Consider the following 24316-nt stretch of genomic DNA (forward strand, 5'->3'; position numbering starts at 1 on the left):
ACGTACAAAGATACACAGAACAAAAAAAAATTTGAGTATTTTGGTACTTATTTCTATAACTGGTCATGAAACTGCAGCTGGTATTTTTGACTTCTTCCTCTACTCCATTCTTCTTTGTTCTTAGTCAGTACTTTCACTGGTCAAGGCTCTCTACTTAGTATGGTGGCCAAAACCTCATTCTGGAAGGATCTAAATCTTCAGTAGTTGAGTTGCTTATTAACAAGAAATATTAAGAGGCAACCCAGAGAATTTCCTGGGCTCCTGACATAGTTCTTGTTGACCTCATTGTGTATCAGTAGCCCAATTTTGCTGTAATAATCGGGACCAATCACCCAGCCATTATGGGATTCTCTTTCTTTGCTTGTTGGTTTAGTATCATAAGGAGCCTAATATATTCAAGTGTGTCTCAACTTCTGATTCATTTGAACCATTTTGTGTGCTCTGGTAAAAACATTCTTTCCATAGGAACTAAGACTGCCAAACCAGCATAGCCCAGGTTTACAGAGATGGGAATAAAAAATTCTGAGTGCATTATTAAATATAATATGGCCAGAAATCCATCCTATTGTTATTCCTTGACTTCTAGACCCTTGTACTCTGGCAGTGGGTAAAATGATCTTACACTGATCACTGATTCAAAGTACTTTTTTGTCTTGTATGATAGCACCTCAACCTTTCAGAGTCTTGTCTCCCAGCTGGCCAAATAACTGAGTCTTTTGTAAGTCATTCTATTACTTTATCAAGCTGGCCACATCTGGTGTCTGGGTGATTTGGTACATGGAAAGACCTATGAATTTCATAGCCATGACCCATTGCTACATTTCTTTTGTTGTGAAATATTGTTCTCATTTAGAAGTTATATTGTGCTCTCACAATGTCTATAATATTGTGGTTGGTAGTGTTATAGGAAGGGACTTCTAATTCATATCCAAAATAAGTATTTTTATGAAGACAAATTGCTGGCCCTTCCACTAGAGAAGAGATCCAATGTGATTAACTAGCCACTAGGCAGCTGGTATCTCCCAGGAAGTGAGGCCCTACTGGTGGCTCAGCATTGATATCTGTTCATAGCAGGTTAGGCGCTTGGCAGTGATAACAGCAAGATCAGTATTGGTGAGAGAAATTGTGTATTGCTGAGCCCATGAATAACTTCCATCCCTGCTGCCATATTTGCTTTGTAGAAGAGCCCACTGAGCAAGCACTGGAATGCTAGTGAGAGAGAGTGACTGACGTCTATAGGGTGAGTCAACCTGTCCATTTGATCGATGAAGGCTTTCTCCACAGTGGTTGCCCTTTGATAAACATCACATGGTACACAGATATCCTCATATTTTGTGCTCATCCTGAGGGGCCCATTCATGTATCTCTGCCTCAGATCTCCCTGTTGTTAGTCTTCTTGATCTCATTCTTTCAAAGTGACTGATTCCATGGCCAACATTACCCACTGCCCATGAAATACTGTAGATCTACACCATGGACATTTCTTTACCTAGACAAAGTAGACAGCCAGGAGTACTGTTCAAAGTTCTGCCCACTGAGAAGATGTCACTTTCACCTTTCAGAAACACTCTAGACTGGAATGGTCATTGCTGAAGCAAATTGTGAAGAACCGTCCATATCCCAGGCCTGAGTTCTGTCTTCCTCGGTTAACAAGTTACAGGTACTCCCCATGACAGCAAGAAGAAGCTGTGTCACAGTTGCTGTAGGCCTCTGAGCCACTTGATCACATAGCTTGCCTGTGCCTTCAGGACCTGCTTGAGCTTGATCTTGTGCGAATTGTACTTACTCAAATTTAAGATTACCCAGATGAAATAATACCCAGTTCATGATACAGGTAGCTTTGGTCACATGGTCAGTTGGTGTTCCACAGTCAAGTGTTCAATTTCATCCAAGATCCAGGAGCAAGCTAGGGGTACTTTTTCAAGAGAAGGATACTAATACATAAAAGAGGGCGTGGCTTTGATTTAAAACCCTGAGTTCCACTGTGCTTATGAGGGGCTCTATATAGCATCACCACGGGCCATAACTACATTGAGCTTCATTGGGTCTTCTGGGTTGCAAGGTCCATGCAGCAAGGCAGCTTGTACTGCAGTTTGGATCCATAGCCTTTTCTTGCTCTGGACCCCACTCAAAACAGGCACCTCCAAGGGTTAATTGTCAAATGGGGCAGAAAATCACATTCGAATACAAAATATATTGCCTCCGGAATCCAAAGATGCCTGGGGAGCATTGTACTTCAGTGGCAGGAGTACAAGGGGAAGCAACTTGGGGTATCCTGGGATATACCTGGAAACACTGGAGCCCTAAAAACTTCACCATACTGATGGGCTTCTGAATTTTCATAGGTTTTTATCTCCCTCTTTCGGATGCGGTATTTAGAGTACTTGCTACTTTCTGCTCACCAGGTCTAATCGGCATGATGTTCAGAGGGATGTTAAAATAAATGAAGTCCTTGAATACTGAATTATGACCCAGAGCCAGAGAGCTGACATAGTCCCAAAGTAAAATATAGCCGTGAAGTCAAAGTGTCAGGCTGTACTTGTTAGGTAAAAACAAACTGCTTCTAGTGGGCCTTACAAATGGATCTTGAGAAAAAGCATTTCCCAGATCCAGAGCTGGATACCACGAACTCAGGGCTATGTTGATTTGCTGCAGGATAAGACCGCATCTGGAATAGCAATTATGATTGGAGTCAATTACTTACCTAAATTTGGTATTCTATAGCCATTCTCTGAGACTCATCTGCTTCTGCCAAGCCCAACTGGTGAGTTAAATGGGGATGTTGTAGGAATCACACTTAGAAAGGACAGAACGTGGTCCTGGAAAAATTGAGTACCTACATGGAGAAAAAAAATAAATAAATTTTGCTCCTACCTAACATCATAACCAAGATTAATTCCAGTTGGATTAGAGACCAAAATGTGAAAGGCAAAAATATTTTAGAAGAAAATACAGAAGCATATTTTCTTGACCTTCAGATCCTAAACAGGACACAAAAGCAACATCTTGATGGGAAAGATTGGTAAATTGGACTCCATTAAAATAAAACACTTCTATTCATCAAAAGGTATCATTAAAGGTCATGGAAAGATAAGCCACAGAATGGGAAAAGACATTTAACATCTAACTGATACAGGTCTCATTTCTAGAATATAACAAATACACAACCCAATAGAAAAATGGGCAGGGGCGCCTGGGTGGCACAGGGGTTAAGCGTCTGCCTTCGGCCCAGGGCATGATCCCGGCATTATGGGATCGAGCCCCACATCAGGCTCCTCTGTATGAGTCTGCTTCTTCCTCTCCCACTCCCCCTGCTTGTGTTCCCTCTCTTGCTGGCTGTCTCTATCTTTGTCAAATAAATAAATAAAATCTTTAAAAAAAAAAAAAAAGAAAAAGAAAAATGGGCAAAAGAATCTTGAATAGATACTTCACAACTGAAATTATCCAAATGGCCAAAACAGTATGCGTAGGTGCTCAATGTCAATAGTAATTAGGGGGAATGCAAATTAAAACTGCAAGGATATCACTAGCCACCCACTAGAAGAGCTAAAATTTAAACGATGGATAATAACAAGAGTGGACAAAGAGGTGAAGCAATGCCAACACTGACACACCCGTGGCAGGAGTATAAACTGACCCAACTACTCTGAACAAACAGTTTGATACAATCTAGAAAAACTGACAATTCCATATCCTATAACCTTCTAGGTATGTATCTGCTTCTAGGTATATACATCACAGAAACATAAATGTGTGAGGTTACCCATACAAGAATGTCCATAACAATATTATTTTTACTAGCCCAAATGAAGCAACCCAACATCCATCAACACAGAATGGATAAGTAAATTGTGATATATTCATGCAATGGACTACGATAGAGCAAACTAAGTGAGTGAAGTATAACCACATAGAACAACGTGGATTCCTTTTATAAAAGCAAGATTCCACAAATGAAGTAAACACAAAAGAATACGTACCATATGATTCTAAAATAGAAGTCAGCATGGCAGTTGCCTGTAGGGGGTAAAAATGGGGTTGTGGTTGGGGTTGCACGTAAAGACTTTTTTTTTTTTTTTTTTTTTTTGGTAGGAGGAGATGGCTATGTTCTCTTTCCTGACCAGGTGCTCATTTCTCAGACATTCCATTATAGTCATTCATTAAGCTCTACACTTACTTTATTGTATATTTCTATATTTTTTCTTCTGTAAAAGTAGGCTTGGCTTTTAAAAATGCCAGAGTTCTTACAATATTTTTAGTAAATAAGAAAAAATTGAAGGTAATTCTTAAATCTTTATAATTAATAGCAATTTCTCTGATCTTAAAGCTTGGCTCAGCCACATAGAAAATTTGGAAGGTAGGTGCAAAATGATAGGCTATTGTAAGTAGAGTTGTTAGGGCAATCTTCTCTAAGGGCACGGCATTTAAACCAATACCTGAACGAAAGGGACCAAGCGTGCAGCGGAGAGTTCCAGGCAGCAGGAACTCTAAGTGCAGAAGACCCGAGGCCTAAAGGCATGTGGCCTGTTTGAAATAGATTCAACTGAGTGCAGGCTTGTTCCGCCACAGAAGCTGTACATCCACCTGTCTCCGCAGGCCAAATGATCTCCCTCATACTTCAGGTATGCTAACTTTATGACACTTCTGGTATGCTAACTTTATGACACTTCTGCTTGTTAGCATTATTTTTGACTCCTTAATTTGCTGTTTTTTACGTATTTTCATACAAAAGGGAAAATGCAATATTCAAATACTTGTACGCATAGAGCTATCTAGGATGAAGATGTTAACAATTTTGGAATCGTGGTAAGATAGCTTAATTTGTCTGGCAGTTGATGCACCGATGTCTGAATTTGAGAAACAAAAAACTACATTTCAAGTGTCACTACTATAGAATGCGTAGGGCAGAAAAATGAATTTGAAATAAACAGATTAAAAATAGGAGCAATTCTCCCATATTATGAAAAACAGACAAAAACATCTAAAGATGGTAAAACTGCCAAATGTACAAAAATGATCAAGAAATGAGAAAAGTTGGGGAATGGAATCTTCATTTTTGATCACTTGGTCATTTCAGGTCATCAAATGCCTAAGTCAGTTTGCTTTCCACCGTTTGATTTGGGACTAGATTGCTTTTTTTCCAAACAACCTGGATCATAGGTTTCAATTTCTTCAGATCACCTGAAGTGATGTTGCTTTACTCCTCCATCCCTCTTCGATTAGTCAGGTTTCTCCAGAGAAACAGAGCCAATGGGGTATATATTTACTTATTTTAAGGAATTGGCTCAAGTGATCGTGGAGGCTGGCAAACCCAAAATTTGCGGAATGGGCTGGCAGGCTGGAGACTTAGTAAGGGCGGATGTTGTAGTGTGTGTGGAAGGCTGTCAGTGTGGAGCCCAGGGGAAGAGCCCCTAATGCAGCTGAAGACTGCGGGCAGTCTCCTGGCAGAATCCCCTCCTGCTTCGGGGAGGTCAGCCTTTTGTTCTATTTCCATTTGCAACTGATTGGATGAGGTCCACCCACAGTATGGAGGCCCCAATCTGCTTTCTCAAAGTCCACCAATTTAAATGCAAATCTCACCCTGAAACACCCTCACAGGACCATCCAGAATGATGTTTGGCCAAATATGTGGACAATGTGACACAGTCAAGTTGACACATACAATTAGCCATCACACCTCTCAAGAAGGCCCCCGTAGCTTTGCTTCTAGAGGTGAGGAATGTGGCTTTCGGTTTGTAGCTGCTTAACTCATTGTGGTTTCTTCTTACCATGTACCAAGGCTACAAAACATTAAAGACTGGTATGAATCTGTGGTAGCATTGGTAAGAAAGATACCGCTTACAAAACAAGTTAACAACTTGACAAACTGTAGTTTTCTTTGGCCTGAATGGCTCCTCTTGAGTCAGAACTGGCCACGGTAATAAATTCCACAAAAAGCTACATTTCTACTACCCTAGGAGTATAAAAAATGTACACTCAAAGACATATATTGATTTTTTTAAAAAGTGAACTCACCTGCTTTGGGACATCTTTCTAGAGCTCTAAACTTGTGTTTCCTCAGTTCATTGTTATGAAGTGTTATTAGGGGGGAGTTCTGGAATTGTACTCCTTTCTATGTGAACTCCAATCTAGTTTTTTCTGATAGGTTTGACAATCCTGTTTCTCCGTCATGGCGGGGGGCGGGGGGCGGGATTAGCCTCTGCTAATCTGTAGCAGTAGACCTTTCATGCACCTAGGAAAGCTGTGTTGTAAAGTGCTAGTGATTTCGAAATTTCCATGCATTTAGGAAGGTGACCAGATCATAATCAAAGTAACTGGCTTCACAGCCAATTTGGAATTCTGTCTCCAGGAAAATGGTTACTATGTGATAGAGACAACCCTGGGAAAATGAGCATCCAAAACTGCGTCAAGGAAGAAAATAAGCTAAGGTGGTTAGGAGAGCAGATTCTTTTTCTTTTCTTTTCTTTTCTTTTTTTAAGATTCTATCTATCTATCTATCTATCTATCTATCTATCTATCTATCATCTGAAAGCAAGAGAGTGAGAGCATGAGCGGGGACGGGGGTGCGGGGGAGGACCGAGGGAGAGGGAAAAACAGACTCCCCACTGAGCAGGGAGCCTGACATGGGGCTCGATCCCAGGACCCGAAGATCATGACCTGGGCTGAAGGCAGACACGTCATCAGCTGAGCCACCCAGGGGCCCCAGGAGAGCAGCTTCTATAGTGAGAGTGAACAGATCCTAATCTGCCTAAACAATTTATGATCTAGGTGGCCTTGGAAACAAGTAGAACTTTTCTCTGCCTTAATTTTCTCATCTCTAAATTGGAGCCTATCTCATAGGGTGCTTGTGAGGATGCTGGCAGTGTCCTTGGTACACAGTAAATGCTCAGTAAATGTTACTAAATCTGGTAATAATATATTTTTTTCTCCTGGGGGTACCAAGAATCTGACACAAAGATGAGCATTTCAAATAAAGAGAAGCTATAAGATAAAACCAGCTCATCCAAGCTAATAACAGAGAGCAGTTCAGATTTTCTCTTGACTGGATTTGATTATATAATCACAAAAATAAATAACTGACTCAGTTTCAGATATAAAAGAGGTACAAGCATGACAGAGAAAGTGTTTACTTCTACAGATACAGGGAGTGATGTTCAGTTTGCTCTTTTTTTGTGTGTTTAGTACACTAAAACTCTTTTTTCTCCAGAAGAGAGAAAACAAGTCCACAAAAGTTGTTTCATCTTCTGATCCTGTTGTTTTACGTTGATTTATAGATATGCCCATTATAGACTCAATTCTTGAGTCATGAAGATGTGACCCACATTAGTTAGAACTCCCCATGTGCTGTAGTCAACACCCCCCACCTCTCATTGGGTTTTTTTTTTTTTTTAAGATTTTATTTATTTATTTGTAAGAGAGAGAGAGAGCACAAGCAGGGGGAGCTGCAGTCAGAGGGAGAGGGAGAAGCAGCCTCCCTGCTGAGCAAGGAGCCCGATGTGGGACTTGATCCCAGGACCCTGGGATCATGACCTGAGCCAAGGGCAGACACCTAACCTACTGAGCCACCCAGGCGTCCATCGTTGGGGGTTAGATTAGCAGATGTTCCCTTCTTCCTCATGCCAGAGCCTCCTGGAGATCAGGCACATCTTCAGCGGGCTCAACTCCAGTGTTGATATGGGGACCTAGACCCATTTTGTCTTGTGGTCCCCATGTTTCCTAGGACTTTCTCAGTGTTCTCCACAGGAGCTTCAGCCTTCCTCAGCTGATGAGCAAAGATAGAGAATGAGGTTGATTGTGTGGGATATTTTATATCCAGCTTGGGAGTGGCAATTTTCATTTATTCTCATATTCCTTTGGCCAGAACCTGGTCACATGGCCGCAACCTAACTGCAAGGGAAGCTAGGAAATGTAGGTTTCCTGTATTCCCATGATGGGAAAAAGGGACAGGCAAACATTTAGTTAGCCTCTGATGCATGACTTTTCTTGATGTGAAATTAAAAAGTTTTTGCATTGGCTAAAGATTTATAGGGTGGTTTGCCACAAGGGAAGTTCAGAGACCTTGGCCACTGGATCAAGGCAAGAGCCTTTTGTACTTCAAAATGTGAATATGCACATTAATATGTACAGCGGTGAGGACCTCTTTAAGTAGGATGCCCCTGATCCACTGGGGTGGGTGGAACTCGTTTTTGCTTCCTTAGGTCAAGATGCTGAAGAAGGAGCGGTAACCCCATGCTTTCTAGATATTCTCCTAACATCAAGACCCCTCCAGAGGATATTGAAACCCTTTTCATCTGGCTAATGTAATTCACCTTGATGTTAACTTGATGTTGTCCATCTCTTCTCTAGAATTTTCCCTTTACGTATTTCAACTTTTACATCTGAGTCTGTCTGGATCATCAAAATGGTCTTGCCTTGCCCTCACTCACTCATTCATCCATCAAGCAGCTATTGAGTGTCTACTATGAAAAGACAATAAGAATAGTTTTGGGTTATATCTTCAGATAGTAATGTGGCTTTACAAAGGGGTAGAAACTTTCAGTTCATGAAACAATCTATCCAATAACAGTAATTTATAAAGGAAATTACTGGAATTACATGTTTTTCACTTCTTTATTACTTGGGAATTTTATCCATTTGCGTATCTCCTCTCTGTAGCAATGGCTCAAGTTTACGCCTCAGGTCCTGACCTCTCTCCTGAACTCTATACACACATTTCTAACTCTGCCTGATCTTACAACCTAGATGTCCTGAGAACACCTTAAATCCACTGTGATTAAAACAAATGATCCCATTTGTTGTTGTTGTTGTTACTGTTACCAAAACTGTCATTGGGCTCCCAGGATTAATCCTGGATTTTCCATTGACTTCTTCACTTCTTTGCATCCAATTACCTGCCAAATCTAGCTTCTACTGAGTCTTCTATTCTCCCATCCTTTCCATTCTCATGGATACACTGTATGTCAGGTTCTTTTCTTTTTTTCTGGACAGGACTATTGGAGGTCTCCAACCTCGTATTCTCACCTCTGTTCTCCTCCTGACCGATCCTATACATTAATAATCCCTCATATAAAACTTGGGGTCAGATGTGTTTCAGAATGCAGATTTTTTCTTTTCAATTGTTAGAGTTTTAGAAAGGTAATGTGGAGAAGATATCTTATATTACAAAGTCTCCCTAATGGGGACTGGGGCAATGTCCTGTAGTCAAATATTGTTTTTCTGCAGTGAAATGTATGAACAATCACTTTAAGTAGGATAAATAAAAAGTATTAATGGTCTTGTATTGTTCATGTAAACTTAAATGCCAGATAAGTTCAGATGAGATTGGCTTTTGCCTCCAAGTAAAGTATCAAAAAAGAACCAAAACAATGTCCTGCATTTTTTATTTTCAGAACTTTTGCTTGTGAAATTGTGGAAAAGACTTGGTAGATCTGAACTAGGTATATCTTCCTCAGGTAACCCTTTCACTCCCATTTCCTACTGGGTTAGTTATAAACTCTTCACTCTGCTATTTTCAAATGCCTTCCCAATTTGACCACAAAGCATTGTTTTCTGGTTTTATCTTCCACTCATCTTCTACATATCGTTTTGACCTACCTAAACTAGTTAACAACATCTTATTTTTTCTTCTGCGTATACTCAGGCTCATCCTTCTTCCTGAAATGTCCTTTCCTCTTGTCCATTCTTCTGCCAGCTATCTGCTGATCTTTTTTTCTGTTTTCAGAATGTTTCCCCTCTATAAACTGTTTGATCCCCATTCTGGGATCAGTAACTGTTCTTTGGTCTGAATTCTTGTAGCAAGCTTTAATTTTCCCATATGGAAATGAGAATAATCCCACTTCCTTATCCCTTAGACTTTTCAGTGGATTAAATAATGTTGCAAATGCACCTTGCACGGTGTTAGACCCATAGTAGGACTCCATTGAGGTTAGTTCTTCCTTTTTCATCTTCTGCTTGTTCTTCCTTGCTTTTTCTTGGTACATTCTGTACTTTATGTTATAGTTTTAAATGTGCTTTTATTGTCCCCACTACTAGATTGGAAGTTTTCTGAGGGTAGAAACTTGCTTATTAGAAGCTCAGTAAATATTGAGTTATGTGAAATGAATACAAATGGTGTTACTAGAGAAATTTCAACTCCACCTTTGGATTCTGGAAAGACTGATTTGTGTGTCTATGAATGTACATTTAAAAACTCAAAACAAAACCTATGATCACAGGGTCCATCTTGTTGTTTAGTGTCATAATTTCTGTTTCAGGGGAATTCTGAATGTCCAGAGGCCTTGTAAGGGACACTGACCACCCAGATCATGGCAAGCCTCAGGGCCTAGAGGGGCACACTCTTTCTGGAACACTAACAGCCAGCCATTGGGAGACCTTGCCAGAAACCAGTGGGTAGACCGACTAACACAGCACTTCTGCACTGGTGAGATACTCGATTGGAGCTTGGATCGTGGGAGAGCACAGATTCTGTTCCTATGCTCTTTCTTGGGGCTCACTGAAGTGTCCCTGGGCCCCCTCAGGGAGGGGGAGGTCTCTGAACACTACTTTTGCTTTTGTGTACTTGGTCCTTTCAGGTTGGTTCTGGTTATCTCCAGGCCCTGCTGTCTCTCTCCCAAAATAGCTCCCCCAAACCCTTTTCATCTCCCCCTCCCTTGGAGAGAGAAAAGCTAGTGATGGTAGAGGTCACTAGGTGTTTACCTAATTTCCATCTAACCTTCTTTCTTAATAAATTTTTCTTAATAATTTTCTAAGTAATTTCTTAGTAATTTTTACCTGGGTACATTACTGTCTAGAATAAAAACTATATTTTACAGCTCCCCTTGAAGCTAATTATGGCCATAAGACTAAATTCAGAGTAAGGGAGAGTGCTGTGTGACTTCCAGGGAGGCTCTTCAAGGCGCTGACTCACTCTGAGCCGCGCCTTGGTCCTTCCTCCCTTTGCCGCCTGGACCCTGGACACAGTGGCTGAAAGGCCAGCAGCAATCTTGGATTACGACGAGAGCTTGAGGGTGAAAATGGAGCAGAAACTAGGAGCTACCTTCTGAATGTTTTTTTAATGTGAAAGAATATACCTTTTTGGCTTTCAGTCCCTTTTTCAGTTTTCTATCATATACCATCCAATCCAGCCTTGATGGATCTGAAGATTGAATCCTAGTAAAATAATAGAAGCTAAAACGTGACTGATTGTGAATTTGTCCAGATGCCTTAGTATGGCTTCAATTTGTTGCCTGGAGTTCTTAGAAACGTAGATTTTCTTAATTCGAAGTAAGATTTCAAAACACGTGGCCTAAGAATTTCATTCCTCTGTTGACCTGGGTTCAACTTCCAGCAGCCATTTCCTGTCATTAGAGGAGGTGGGAGGCCGGAGCTGTTGGGGCTGGGTAAGGGATACAAGAACACGTGAGGGGAGATGCGTGTGAGAAATACCATCCGACATCATATAGATAAATATGCTTTTACTGTTTTCAGGGAAATATCACCTTGGCACATTCATAGTTTATGTTCCCATGTGTCTATTAAAGTACATGTCAATTTGGCAGGCTTTCATTTTTGTTTTTTGGGTTTTTTTTTTATATTTTATTTATTTAATTGTTAGAAAGCGTGCATGTACGTGTGTACAAACAAGGGGAGCTGCAGGCAGAGGGAAAAGCACGCTCCCTGCTGAGCAAGGAGCCCTATGCAGGACTCAATCCCAGAACCCTGGGATCATGACCAGAGCCGAAGGCAGATGCTTAACCAACTGGGCCATGCAGGTGTCCAAATGTGTGTGCTTTTGTTTTTGTTGTTATCATCTTTCTGTTTCTCAGAATTATTACTAATAATGATTGGAAATTTACGTGGTGCTAATATCTCCAGACAGCCTAAATGACTTAAGATTTTGCTTGGAGTTTTCCAAAAGACACAAATTCCTGTGAAAATAACATGCAGGGGAAGAAATGGAGAAAAGTCTGCAGATTTAATTTTTGCTCACTTCTTGGTTTTCTTTAAGCCCACGGCTGGATTTACACCGTCAGCCCACACAAACATGAATTCCCAAGAAATCCAAGTAGAAAGAGAATAGAAAGAAGGGCGGAATGTATTTGATTTCTTTATGGCTAGAGCTTTGTTCTAGTCCCTCAGCATGAAGTTCTTTATATCTATTTATAAATCATCCATGAATATCTGTGTGTGAACCCACTCCATGCACCAGGGAGCAACTCACTTAGCTTGGATGAATAAGGTTCCCCACGATCCAAAGTTCAGTTCCTTAATTAACAAGGCTCTTTTGAAAACATTTTTGAGATGAAAACATTTTAAAGATGTTTTGCACTCATCTGATGAACAGAATGGATGGAACATGATCTAAGCTCGTGGCGTGGGGATCATCACTAACAGCCAGCGCTCCAGCCTCCTGTGATACAGGAAAGTTGGGTCCTGGGCTGTTGAGGTGAATGAGCCTCCACTTCCACTTTACACAGGTACCCCATTGCTTCACATTCCACCAAGTGTTGATTCCTCCTTTTTCTTTCTGCTCCTTCTGCTCCATTTCCCCTCTGTCTGTTTTTCCTATACACCATTTCTGATCCTTCCCTTAATCTCTGCCATCGCAGAGGTTGGCTGCTTATTGATTTCTTTCCTCTCTCCTTTTTTTTTTTTTGCCTTTTCCCCCTTTGCTGTCTCTTTTCTCCCTTTCTTACCACTTCCTCCAAATTTTATGACTTTAGGGCAGCAGGGCTTAGCTTTTAGAGCCATCATCATCCATGGAGAGTGACAGCCAATCACAACATATCTTCTTAAGCTTCATCTCTTTCTTCTTTTTGTTATTTCCATTCATACTCACAATTGTAGGCTTTACAAATTCTTTTTTAGGTTCATAGTTTGTTCCTTCAGGTTGACAGTGTTTGACTGCTTGACTGGGGTAGCGTGTATATAGAAGTCATAGACCTTACATCTAGGAGGTACTAAAAAGATAGTTTAATCCAATTCCTTTTTTTTTTTTTTTAAAGCAAGGTACTGAAGTAACTTACATAAGAGCATTCATACATCTGGTAGCAAAACCAGGACTTTAAGACATAGGCTTATACATCTTCATTTGGAAGAGAATTATATTACCTCCTTGGTCCTATATATAATACAAGGAGACCTCACGGAGCCAAGCAAACAATTATTTTCCAATAGCTACAATCTCCAGGGAAATATCTGCTCCATTCTGTTCCGGTGCTTTAGAGAGGAGAGAGACTCTTCTTTATTCTTGATTTGTATAATTAACCCTAAATATATACTCAAGTATACATTGTAAGTTCATAGGGTTTCTTCACAAATGAAAGCTGTTTTCTTATGATTGCAATTATTTATGTATGAATAGAACGTACATGATCTAATGCCTGAAACTTTCTTCATACGTATTAGGTGTTTTAAGCGGCTAAATGACTCTTTTTAGTCGGGAGCAAGCACTCTGAGTATCACAGAGTCTTACATTTATTTAAAAAAAACACCTTAAAAACATCCTATTAGAGAAATGAACACACAATAAAAATCCTTTACATTGCATTTGCGTATTTCACCTTCTCTAGAAAAGTAGAATCTGAGACTTAGACAGAAACGTAGTTTTAGCTCAACTCCCTATCCAGCGCAGGAATTTTTAAAAAGTTGTAACTTTGACAGATATCCAACGTCTCCTTGAAAACCTCCAGAGGCTGGTATCACTGTTATGAGGCAGCCATTATTGTTACTGGACAGCACAAGTGGATAAAAAGTTCCTTCTTGCATTGAATCAGAATCTGCCTTCTTTAACTTCCGGCTTTTTATCCTAGTTCTGGCCTTGGAGCAACACAGAATTAGTATACGATTCTCTCCATGACAGCCCTTCAAATATTTGAAAGCAGATATTATACCTTTTCTTATTCTTTGCTTCCCAAGTTGCTTGAATAATTTATCAAAAATTATAGCTTCTCCTATTCACCTGGACATTTGCCTTTCGTTACATCCTAATTGGTCAAAGTCCCTCTTAAAAATGTGGCACCCAGAATTGAATTCTATATTATAGATGTGGTTTAACTAGCTAGAAATCCAATAGAACTGTCATGGGTAGTGATCTGTGGGTAGTAATTTCTCACAGAAGCATCCTAAGTCCCTTAAAAGAAGGTGGCTTGTGTGAAAACATTTGGTAAACTGTAAAGGGCTTTATAAATGAAAAGCTTTGTTACATTCCATTTAAAAATACAAAAAATAAGCAAAGAGGTTTTTTTTCCCTGTCATTAACAACTTTGATTTCAACTTTTGTGTCTACAGAGTTAGCAAAGAGGCTGATATTTTTTTACTTGGTAAAAGTGTGAAAATATTTTTAAACTCAGCCATTATGTTGAACAAGATTTAAATAATCAAGTCTTTTTGGAACATGATTTTTTTTTTTAAGTGTATGATAAATGTCATTTTTAACCTGTGCATACTTATTTAATGAGACAAAAGTGGAATCTCCTATTGACAAGGCATTTTAATAAGTAGAACTATTTTCACATTCAAAGTAAAGCTTTAAATATGTAATCTGTATTTCTTCCATTTTAAGATATAACTTTTAAACTTCCATTCTAAACATTCCTTTTTTAAATTTTGAGTCAAGTGGTTTATGGTTTAATATTGTCATCTAACCATTCATTCTCATTTGCTGAGTATTGATTACGTGTTAAGAACTTGAAAAAAGACGTTAATAAATTGTTATCCTTCCTTCTTCACTAACCCTAGAAGACTTTTGGAAAGAATAACTTTTTATCTAAAATGCTTGGCATGAATTTATATCTTGAACATTCTGACTAACGGTTTAATGCACTGCTAAATGGGATAATCTCAAAACTAGCTATAGCAGGTTACCATTGGTAAATATAAATGTGTATAAATATAAATGCAAAATATAAATATGAAACCCAAATGGGATAAAGGTAATGATGGGGAGCCCAACACACTCCCTGGCACATAGCAGTTTCTTAATCAACATTGGCCTCATGAATACTGACTATTAGGGGAGGATTATGCCTAATCAGGCAGCGAGCCTGGTGTGACAGCTGGAGGTTGAGTCCTGTAGATTCATGTGCCATTGCTCAAATGAGTAAGACACATTAGACACTGCACTGTATTTTAAGACCTCATATCTCTTTCATCGGAACATTATTTCTTGGTTAAGAGAAATTACTACATTTTCTAAAACACGACAATGTTGTGGTGGTTATACTTTGATTTACAACATATGTCAAATACTCTAAAGAGCATAAATTATTTAAAAATACAAAAGTACTCAGAATAAAAATCAGTTGTTCTGTACTGTCCATACTGGAAAGAAATTTATTAAAGAAAATAACCCAGTAAATCATTTCCAAGGATTATAGTATTCTGATAGCATTCTGAAAAGTTAGAATTCTTAAAAAACATCCATTTGTTGGTACATTTTTTTAAAAATTGTATAATTTAATAATTTTTTTTTCTTTTTACAATCCTGGTGACTGGGGCCATGTAAATTGGAGAGGACTGCTTTGTAAAATTGGATTTGGAGTCACATAATTTAAATTTATATTACTAGGTCCAAAATTTATCTTTCTATTGGATTTTCTTTCTTTTTAATAGTTAAAAAAATGTACAAAATTTTTCTCTTTTCTAGAGAAAGACTGCATTCTTTTTATATTTTGTGCACTTAATCTTCCAAAGCTAGGTATTATACAATTTATAGTTATACATAGACTGAGGAAAAATAAATATTCTAATAGCATCTAGTTGTTATTGTTTTTGGCTATACGATGTGTGAGCTTTTATATCAATATTAGTGTTTTCTACCCTTCATAGTATTTTCCTCCAGCAAAGAACCGTCTCTTTGCTGAGAAGGGAAAAAAAAAACCAAACTTGCTTACAAAATGAGGCCGTTTTGCATATTAATTAGGAGGTCTTTGAACTCTAAGAATAAAATCCGTTAATGCTTTGGGTATGGAACAATTACGCATTCAAGGACTTTGATTTTATGCTAATAATGCGACAAGCTTTACATTTTTCTTTGTTTTGTTTGCATTCCCTAAAGATAATTTAATGCAAATAATCCATCCATATACAGCATAGAGCATGTCGGATGGTTTCCCTATAGTTAAGATTGTATCAGCACTCCCATTATAAATCTCTATTACCCATGGTTTATAATTTAATTGAAAAAACCCACTGCAGGCAGAAACTCAACACTTAGGGTTTCAGGGTAAAAGCACTATTTCTCTTTTAAAAATTGCCTCCTCTCTTTAATTTCATAGTTAATGGAAATATAAGAAGGATCATCCTGGAGCTGATTTTGAACAAAGCCAAACAGATCATTGTCTATAACTAAAATAATTTCTAAATAAAAGTAGTTGATATCTTATCATTGGCCTAATACTACAACATTTAACCAAACGAGAAAAGACAACAATGGAATCTGCTTATCCTTTCTCTACACAAAAAAATACATACAGGGAGAACAAGAAAATTCTGTAAGACCAGATATCCATAAAATATATGTTTGACAGTATGGTGTGAGGCATTACATTTTTATTTGGTTTCCAAGTGTACACTTTACTACTTTCAGTGGCTCTGGGCCAAGGCTGCGGAATCCGCTCTTTGTCAGACTGAGCTGGGAAGAGGGCACAGGGTGGAGAGCCACGTGCTCTGGAATTCTTTACTTTGTCTGCCACAGAAATCTTATCTTAAGTTTATGCTTCAATTATCTTGACGGGATTCAGGGGTTAATTAACAGGCACAGCAGTTTCAACCTACTTACACAGTAGAATTGAAAAGATCAGTTTTTAGACACATGGTGGTTTTGTCATCAGTTTTTGAACCCAAATCCTGTAGTGTAGAAAGGTTAACCTGCCTGCCAGGTAATATGCAATCTCCAATCAAGACTCCACTGTAGTTTTATCAACCCAGCGAGACAAAGAAACCATGAGTTACTTAGAACGAGATGTTCTTTATTTCCTGCAACCCATCAACCTTTTCCTATTTAATTTCTGCTTGTAATGCTGCGTGTGAAATATATGCCATGATTACTTAACCCTAAGCAGACATCAGAAACTTGCTTAAAGATGGTCTGGCTCTGTCTTCGCAATGCATTGTGTTTCTGAATCAGTTGCCTTTGAGATCCGAAGGGCAATTATTAAGGACAATAACACAAACTCATATCTTACAGCACTTAGTGCATGAAGGGCTTCAATATTATCTAATACACATAACTGCTCAGAAGTAGAGAAAGAAGAAGCTGAGAGATTAAGTGGCAGTGAGCACTCACACTCTGTCTTGTCTACTACTCGTTCTTCTGTGGCCCAGTGGCTCCTTAATTCTCTTAGGGGAGCTCATGTTTTTAACTTTGAGAAATAGAGTCTAGTGATACCATGATGAGAATCCCCTGTACTTACCTGACATCTATTGTCAGAGACCATAAGGGAATTCACACAATTTCCAAGTCCAATTCTTAAAATATTCCATATTTGCTTAGATTCATAAATAAAAAACTCAAAGCCTAGATAACATTCATATGTATCTTAGCTACACAATAAGTCAGTGATGAAATAAAAAAACAAGTCATGGATTTATTGTTCCATCTCTCTGATTGAAATTATTTTTAATGTTGATATTTTGATTATACTAGACACATCGCTTAAGTATAAAGGTTATGGGAAATTCTTTTCTGAACACACGTGATTGTACAGTCTTAAGAGATTTTTGAGAAAATAGTAGATAACTATTTTCCAAGGACGGTGTAAACGTAGTACTAGTATAATGAAGCAGGGAATACATGAGAAAACTCCCTAGGGTTGCTGTCAATCTGACAGGCCATATTTGTTATGTAGAGTGAAAAGCAGACTATCTTCTGATATTTACAAACTGATTCAAAGTTTTTTAGTTTCTGTTATAAGAATTTTAATAGATTGTTCTTTACTCCTCACCCATGTCCTTTTTTTTCTTTCTTTAGATTATCTTTTTTTAAAGATTTATTTATTTATTTGAGAGAGAGAATGCCAGATACAGAGCAGGAGTGGAGGGGTAGGGGCAGAGGGAGAGGGAGAAGCAGACTGCCCCCTGAGCCGGGAGCCTGACCATCCCAGGACACCGGGATCGTGACCTGAGCCAAAGGCAGACACTTAACCAACTGAGCCACTCAGGCCCCCCTCTTTAGATTACCTTTATAAACAGAATAACATGCAGGATTCACTTCCAAACTTTTTATAACAAAAAAGTTTTCTGCCCCCACTAGGTGTTGTGAATGATGTGTGATCTTGCGTTCAGGAATTCAACTTAACATTTTATGTAAGTGAATGGTCTCTCCCCACGCCATCGAGAACCAATAACCATTCCTTTCCCCTACTCCGTCCTGAGCAGATGTCATTAATTGGTGCGTTTTCTTACCTCACCTCCCATTCTAGTACTACCAGGCCCAACCCTACCCAGCTTCTAAGATCAGGTGAGTCAGGGTGGAATGGCTGCAGACATTTTTTTAGCTCCTCTATTGCTCTCCATTCCCCCCAGATGAATTTGTGTGTGCTCTTCTATTTTCTTTCCTGAAATACTCTTGCTTGGGCCACCAGACACCTCCTAGGAGCAGCATCCAATAATTTTTAGGCAGTATCCGGATAGGTAGTGAAAGATCCTTGACAAATAATGTGTTTGGAATTTAGACCAGAGTTGCCAAAACTTTTTCTGTAAAGAACAAAATAGTAAATAGTTTAAGCTTCTCAGGCCACGTGATCTCTCTCCCAACTACTTTGCCAATGTAGTGCTAAAGCAGCCACTGAGAAGATCTAAATAAATGGGCAGGACTGTGTTCCAATACAACATTACTGATGGACACTGAGATTTGAATTTCACATAATTTTTATGTGTCATAAAGTATTCTTTTCCTTTGTTTCCACACTTAAAAAGTGTAAAAACCATTCTCAGCTCATGGGTTGTAGAAAATCAGGGGCAGGTGGAATGTGGGCCACAGGTTATAGTGGGCAGACCACTTCTTCAGACAGACCTGAGTTTACAGAGCAGCTCTATTAGCTACTGGCTTTGTCTCCTTGGGTAAATTAGTTTACTTCTCTGCGTTTCAGTTTTGTCAGTAAAATGGGGACTGCACCAACTTCATGAAGTCTTTGTGAGCATTAAATTTGATAAGGTATGCAAAGCATATAGAGAAGCAATGGTTAGTTCTACGTGTTTTGTAAATAGTCACTATAAAAGTAATACAAATTTTAAGTAGTGATTAATTTAACTTGACAGCTCTTCCTGAGTTAATGTTTTGGCCTCTCTCTCAAAATGGAAACAGGTTTCTCATCATGATTAAAAGTAACACATGTTCCTTTTTTTTTTTTTTAGATTTTATTTATTTATTTGTCAAAGAGAGAGAGGGGGGAACACAAGCAGGGGGAGCAGCAGGCAGAGCAGGCAAAGGAAGAAGCAGGCTCCTCGCTGAACAAAGAGCCTAACGTGGGGACTCAATCCCAGGACCCTGATCATGACCTGAGCGAAAGGCAGACACTTAACCAACTGAGCCACCCAGGCGTCCTGCAACACATGTTCTTTTAGAAAGTAAAGTAATATGGAGCACCTGGGTGGCTCAGTTGGTTAAACATCCAGCTCTTGATCTCAGCTCAGGTATTTTTTTTTTTTTTGGAAGAGTAATTTATTTATTTGAGAGAGAGAGTGAGAGAGAGTGCACACATGGTTGGGGGGGAAGGGGCAGAGAGAATCTCCAGTAGACTCCCCGCTGAGTGCAGAGCCCAACCCAGGCTTGATTCCACACCTCTGAGATCATGAGATCATGACCTGAGCTGAAATCAAGAGTCGGATGCTTAATATACTGAGCCACCCAGGTGCCCCTCAGCTTAGGTCTTGATCTCAGGATTGTGAGTTCAAGCCCTGGGTAGAGCTCCACGCCAAGCATGGAGCTATTAAAAAAAAAAAAAAGAATAATTTGGAAAATACAGAGATAAAAAGAATAGTAAGAGAATAAGATCAACACATGGGGTTAATTCCACAATAATCCTCCGATACAGGCACCATCCCCTCTTTTTTTTTTCTTTTAAAGATTTTGTTTATTTATTTGACAGAGAGAGACAGCAAGAGAAGGAACACAAGCAGAGGGAGTGGGAGAGGGAGAAGCAGGCTTCCCGCTGATCAGGGAGCCCAATGCGGGGCTCGATCCCAGGACCCTGGGGATCATGACCTGAGCTGAAGGCAGATGCTTAAGGACTGAGCCACCCAAGTGCCCCACCATCACCCCTTTCATTTCATATGTGAGGAAACTGGGAGTCGGATGTGTTAAGTAATTGGTCCAAGGTTATCATTTATGTAGTATTTATTTGCCTTTTTATTGTCCAGAAGAAAATTTGTCTTTGGGGGAGATTGTGTTTCTTCTCTCTCAAACATGTGGTTGTGGTGGCATGGAGGCTAATCAAAATCAAAATTCTCATGTCCTTTGGGCACAGAGTGGGGCATTTGGCCAATCATCATGCCCTGGTCCTGGGGCTTACCATATGGTTCCATCATGGTTGGCCACGTGATCCAGGCTTGTCCAAGCTGCGGCATTTTCTGGAAGAATTTCAACTGAAGCACAGGGAAACTTTTCTCTCTGGCTTTGTGGTTTGAAAAATATATTTTTATCGTTGTGTTTGGCCATGGATTGAACTTGTGGGAACAGCTGGCCTGATAGAACGAAGCCAACCAGAAGGAGCAGAGCTGGTAGCCTCTGGGAGGAGAGCAAGAGTGGATGGAGGGAAGAGAGAGAAGAACCTGATGAGGTTTGAGTCCCCGGATCCAGGTATTTCTGAAGGCAGACTTATACCCCAGCTTCTCCGTAGTTTGGTGGTGTAAGCCTTGATCAGAACAGTCTTCCTCGAGTCATTTTGATTTCCTGTCTTCTTTCTCTGTAGTCAAAAAAATACTGATTGAGCACCTAGAGTCAGGATGCAAACCCGGATCTGGCTGACCCTACTACCTTGAGCTTCCTTTCCAGACTTCCTTGGAGACAACCTCTGCTAATGGTTTGATATTTTTCTTACCGTTTCTTCTTCTTCTTTTTTTTTAATGACTAAACAAATATTATGGTATATGTAAATATTTAAATTTATGATATATGTTGCCAAGTTATCATTCAATTTGGCTTTACTAATTTATACTTTCTCTAATACTTATATGCTAGCTATCTTATGTTGCACCCCGGAGAGGGGTGCCCTCTACCCTTTTCTACCCTGTTTTGTGCTCTGAGAAGCTGACCTGGGAGTATAGGTCCCTTGCCTTCAGGCTTCTGGTTGGGCCGGTTGTCTGGGCCGGGGGCACTGGCAGGAGATAAGAAGGAAGGAGAGTTAAGAGGTTCCGCTTCTCCTTGGCTCTTCTTGTGGTGTTAATCGAGGGCTGGCTGCGTTCCCAGACCTACGGTTATGGTTCTCTCCGCTCCACTTTGTTTTTCTAGTCCTGGAGACTGCCCTCTTCCTTGTTGGTTCCCTCCACCGTGCTTGACACCCTTATGGATAACCCTTTTATTAAATGCTCTTCAGATTACCCAATTTGAGTGTGTTCTTAATTTCCTGTCTGGACTCTGAGTAATACCACTTGCATAAGGGTGTCTTTTCCTTCCACATTTCATGTCAACATAGGGTATTGCCCACGTTTTTAATCATTTCAGTTCTCATAAGGGGAAAATGGTATCTTGTTTTAATTTATATTTTTTTGATTATTATTGCATTTGAACATCTGTTCATATGTTAATTGACTATTTGCATATTTCTCTTAATTGCTTGTTAATATTCTTTGACCATTTTTCTTTTGGGTGATCTCTCTTTCTCTCTTTTAAATTCCTATTAAGAGTGGAGTATTTGTTCCTATTATATTTTCCAACTGATTGTTGGTATAAGTGAAAATTATTGCTTTCATATTTTGTTATTCCTCTAAACTCTCTGTTAGTTTTAATAGATGTTCATTGATTCTCTTAGATTTTCTAATATCATTTACAAAGAATGATAATGCTATCTCTCCCCTTCTGATGTATGCCACGTTTCTTTATCCCATTTTACTACACTGGCTAGATCCTCCAGCACGCTCCTGGACAACAGGGGTGTCAATGGGAATCTTTGTCTTGTTACTGACTCTAGCTCTGCTTTTCCCAGAGTGTGTTTCACAGAACGCAAACACTGACAGATACCCCTTGAGAAAAGTTTAGACCGGTGTGGGAAGCACTACATATTCTTAGAGAGTCCCAGTGCACATGAGCATGATAAAAGCTCTAAGTTGGTTTTTTGTTTTGTTTTGTTTTGGTGGTCTTTTTTTTTTTTTTTTTTTTTTTTTTTTTTGGGGGTTTTTTTTTTTTTTTTTTTTTTTTTTTGGTCTTTGCCTAATATAGCTCTGGTACTGAATTTTATGTGGTACATTATCAGCTTGGTAATTTCCATAGGTCCTGGAGGACCAAAATACAAACAAAATGTTTTGTAATAATATAGCTGTATCACTGTGGTTTTATGCAAAAACTGAATTATTCTAAGGCTTCTTTATGATGTCTCTTCTCAACGCTTATTAGTATAGAAACATAAGCCACTGTGTTTTGAATGTAAGGGATCATAGGAATCATCCACCACTTCGGAACGTTTTACTCTCAAAAAAACAGCCGAGATTAAAACACTAGCTTAAATTGAAGGATGGCTGTCAGGAAATCCAGCTGGTTTCTCTCCCTCTCTTCTCTGTTTTATGCACACACACTCACACAGCCAGCCAACCAACCAACCAACCAACCAACCAACCAACCAGACGAATAAAACATCCCAACAAAGAGACCTCAAGTTACCATTTTTCTCATGTGCAGGCTTCCTTATTAACCCTGTCTCCCTTCTATCCAATACCTTTCCATTGTTCCTTTCTGCCTCCTTTCCTTTCTTCTGGTGAGCGTGCATGTGTGTGCACGCGTGTGCATGAGCGTGAACATGTATTGTCTCCAGGAAAATCTCTACCCTCCCTCTTTTCCCATTGCAGTTATCAGTTAAAAATTACTGTTATCTTTGTTGATAAAAATCAAGTGAATATTAGAGAATTCTTGCAACAAGAAAAGAAAAAAGCACTCGTTTTTAAAACTCCCTTCCACTGTATAATTAATACATGTTATGTTTTCACACGAAATTAAGACCTGTACAGAATTGGTGACAACAACCTCCAAAGACCTTGAAAAAGCTCAGAAGTCCCCTTCAGAATTCTCACAAATGTCTCATCTACATTTACTTTCTCTTCCAATTAAGTCTATTATTCCCAGAGCATTTAAGAATAATAAACTATCTTTTATTCAATTTAACTTTCCATTTGCTTTAATTACTAGTATTGAAACAGTTTTGCTTTCTGCTATATTTCATTGCAAGTCTTTCAGCTACACTATAAAGCTAAATTAAGGCTTTTATAGATTTTTTTTTTTAGGATGAACCTGATCCTTATTTATTGCTTCTAGGGTAATATTCTTCTTAAGTCTCAAAAAACTGACATGTAAGTAAACCCTTAGAAAATAACTCACTCATAAATTGGCAATTTCCTGTGTGGTGAATAAAAAAAAAAATACCAAAAGATGGACACCTATTTTCACAGAATTTCTTTAGTTCAATTAGGCCATTTTTGTGAGTGTGAATTTAAATCACATTTCAAGGTTAATATAGATTTACAGAAATTCAGTGTTACCTCAACTTAATTGTTATGCTGTTATTTTAGTCATATGTTTATTTTTCATTTTTAGTGAAATTTCTTTGATTTCTGAAGTTGGAATTACCATGTTTAAAAGAATAGATCCCTGAATTGATGTTAAATGAGATGGCACACCGATTTTTTGGGGGGGGAGGGATTTGGTGGGGGGTGGTGTCTGGAAAAATGCTTTTTTCATTAAATAGACCTGTAAGAAGAAAAATTCTTTATTGCTAATGAATGCAGGGATTTTACTTACTGGAAGTAGTCAAGTGGTCTGGTACAAAAATGCATATTGCATTACGAACCATAACATTGTGAGTTTTGTAGCATAAGAGCTGCTAAATACATGTCGAATATCACAAAGACTGTGTTTCTTCCCCGGAGCATGCTCTTTGTTATACCCTACCTCTCATATTCTTATCTTTTTCATGAGTAGTGAATCTCAATAAAATCTATGGATTGTGTTATGTTTAAAGGCTATTTACTGAACCAATATTTTCACAGATAAGATCAATAATAGATGTGTAAACCTTTGAAATTTAGATTGTAGGGGAAGCTGCCTAATAAAACGCTGGTACTGAATTTTATACATCTTACCAGCCTTTTAATTTTATATTCAGGTCCCAAAGGATCAGAAGACAAACTG

At 38.9% G+C, this 24316-nt stretch overlaps 1 protein-coding gene across 1 annotated transcript in view; it reads left to right on the top strand.

Moving 5' to 3' along the window:
- Nucleotides 1-19081, top strand: part of RWDD3 (RWD domain containing 3) — a 66019-nt gene extending 46938 nt beyond the window's left edge. Inside the window, exons 7-11 of the transcript XR_004623319.1 lie at nucleotides 1182-1240; nucleotides 1563-1660; nucleotides 10254-10420; nucleotides 18233-18285; nucleotides 18402-19081. The gene's annotated coding sequence lies outside the window, so the exon portion shown is untranslated. The remainder of the gene's footprint in view (nucleotides 1-1181; nucleotides 1241-1562; nucleotides 1661-10253; nucleotides 10421-18232; nucleotides 18286-18401) is intronic.
- Nucleotides 19082-24316: the final 5235 nt, after the last annotated feature.

The sequence above is a fragment of the Ailuropoda melanoleuca genome, chromosome 2, assembly GCF_002007445.2.
Source record: "Ailuropoda melanoleuca isolate Jingjing chromosome 2, ASM200744v2, whole genome shotgun sequence".
Lineage (NCBI taxonomy): Eukaryota > Metazoa > Chordata > Mammalia > Carnivora > Ursidae > Ailuropoda > Ailuropoda melanoleuca.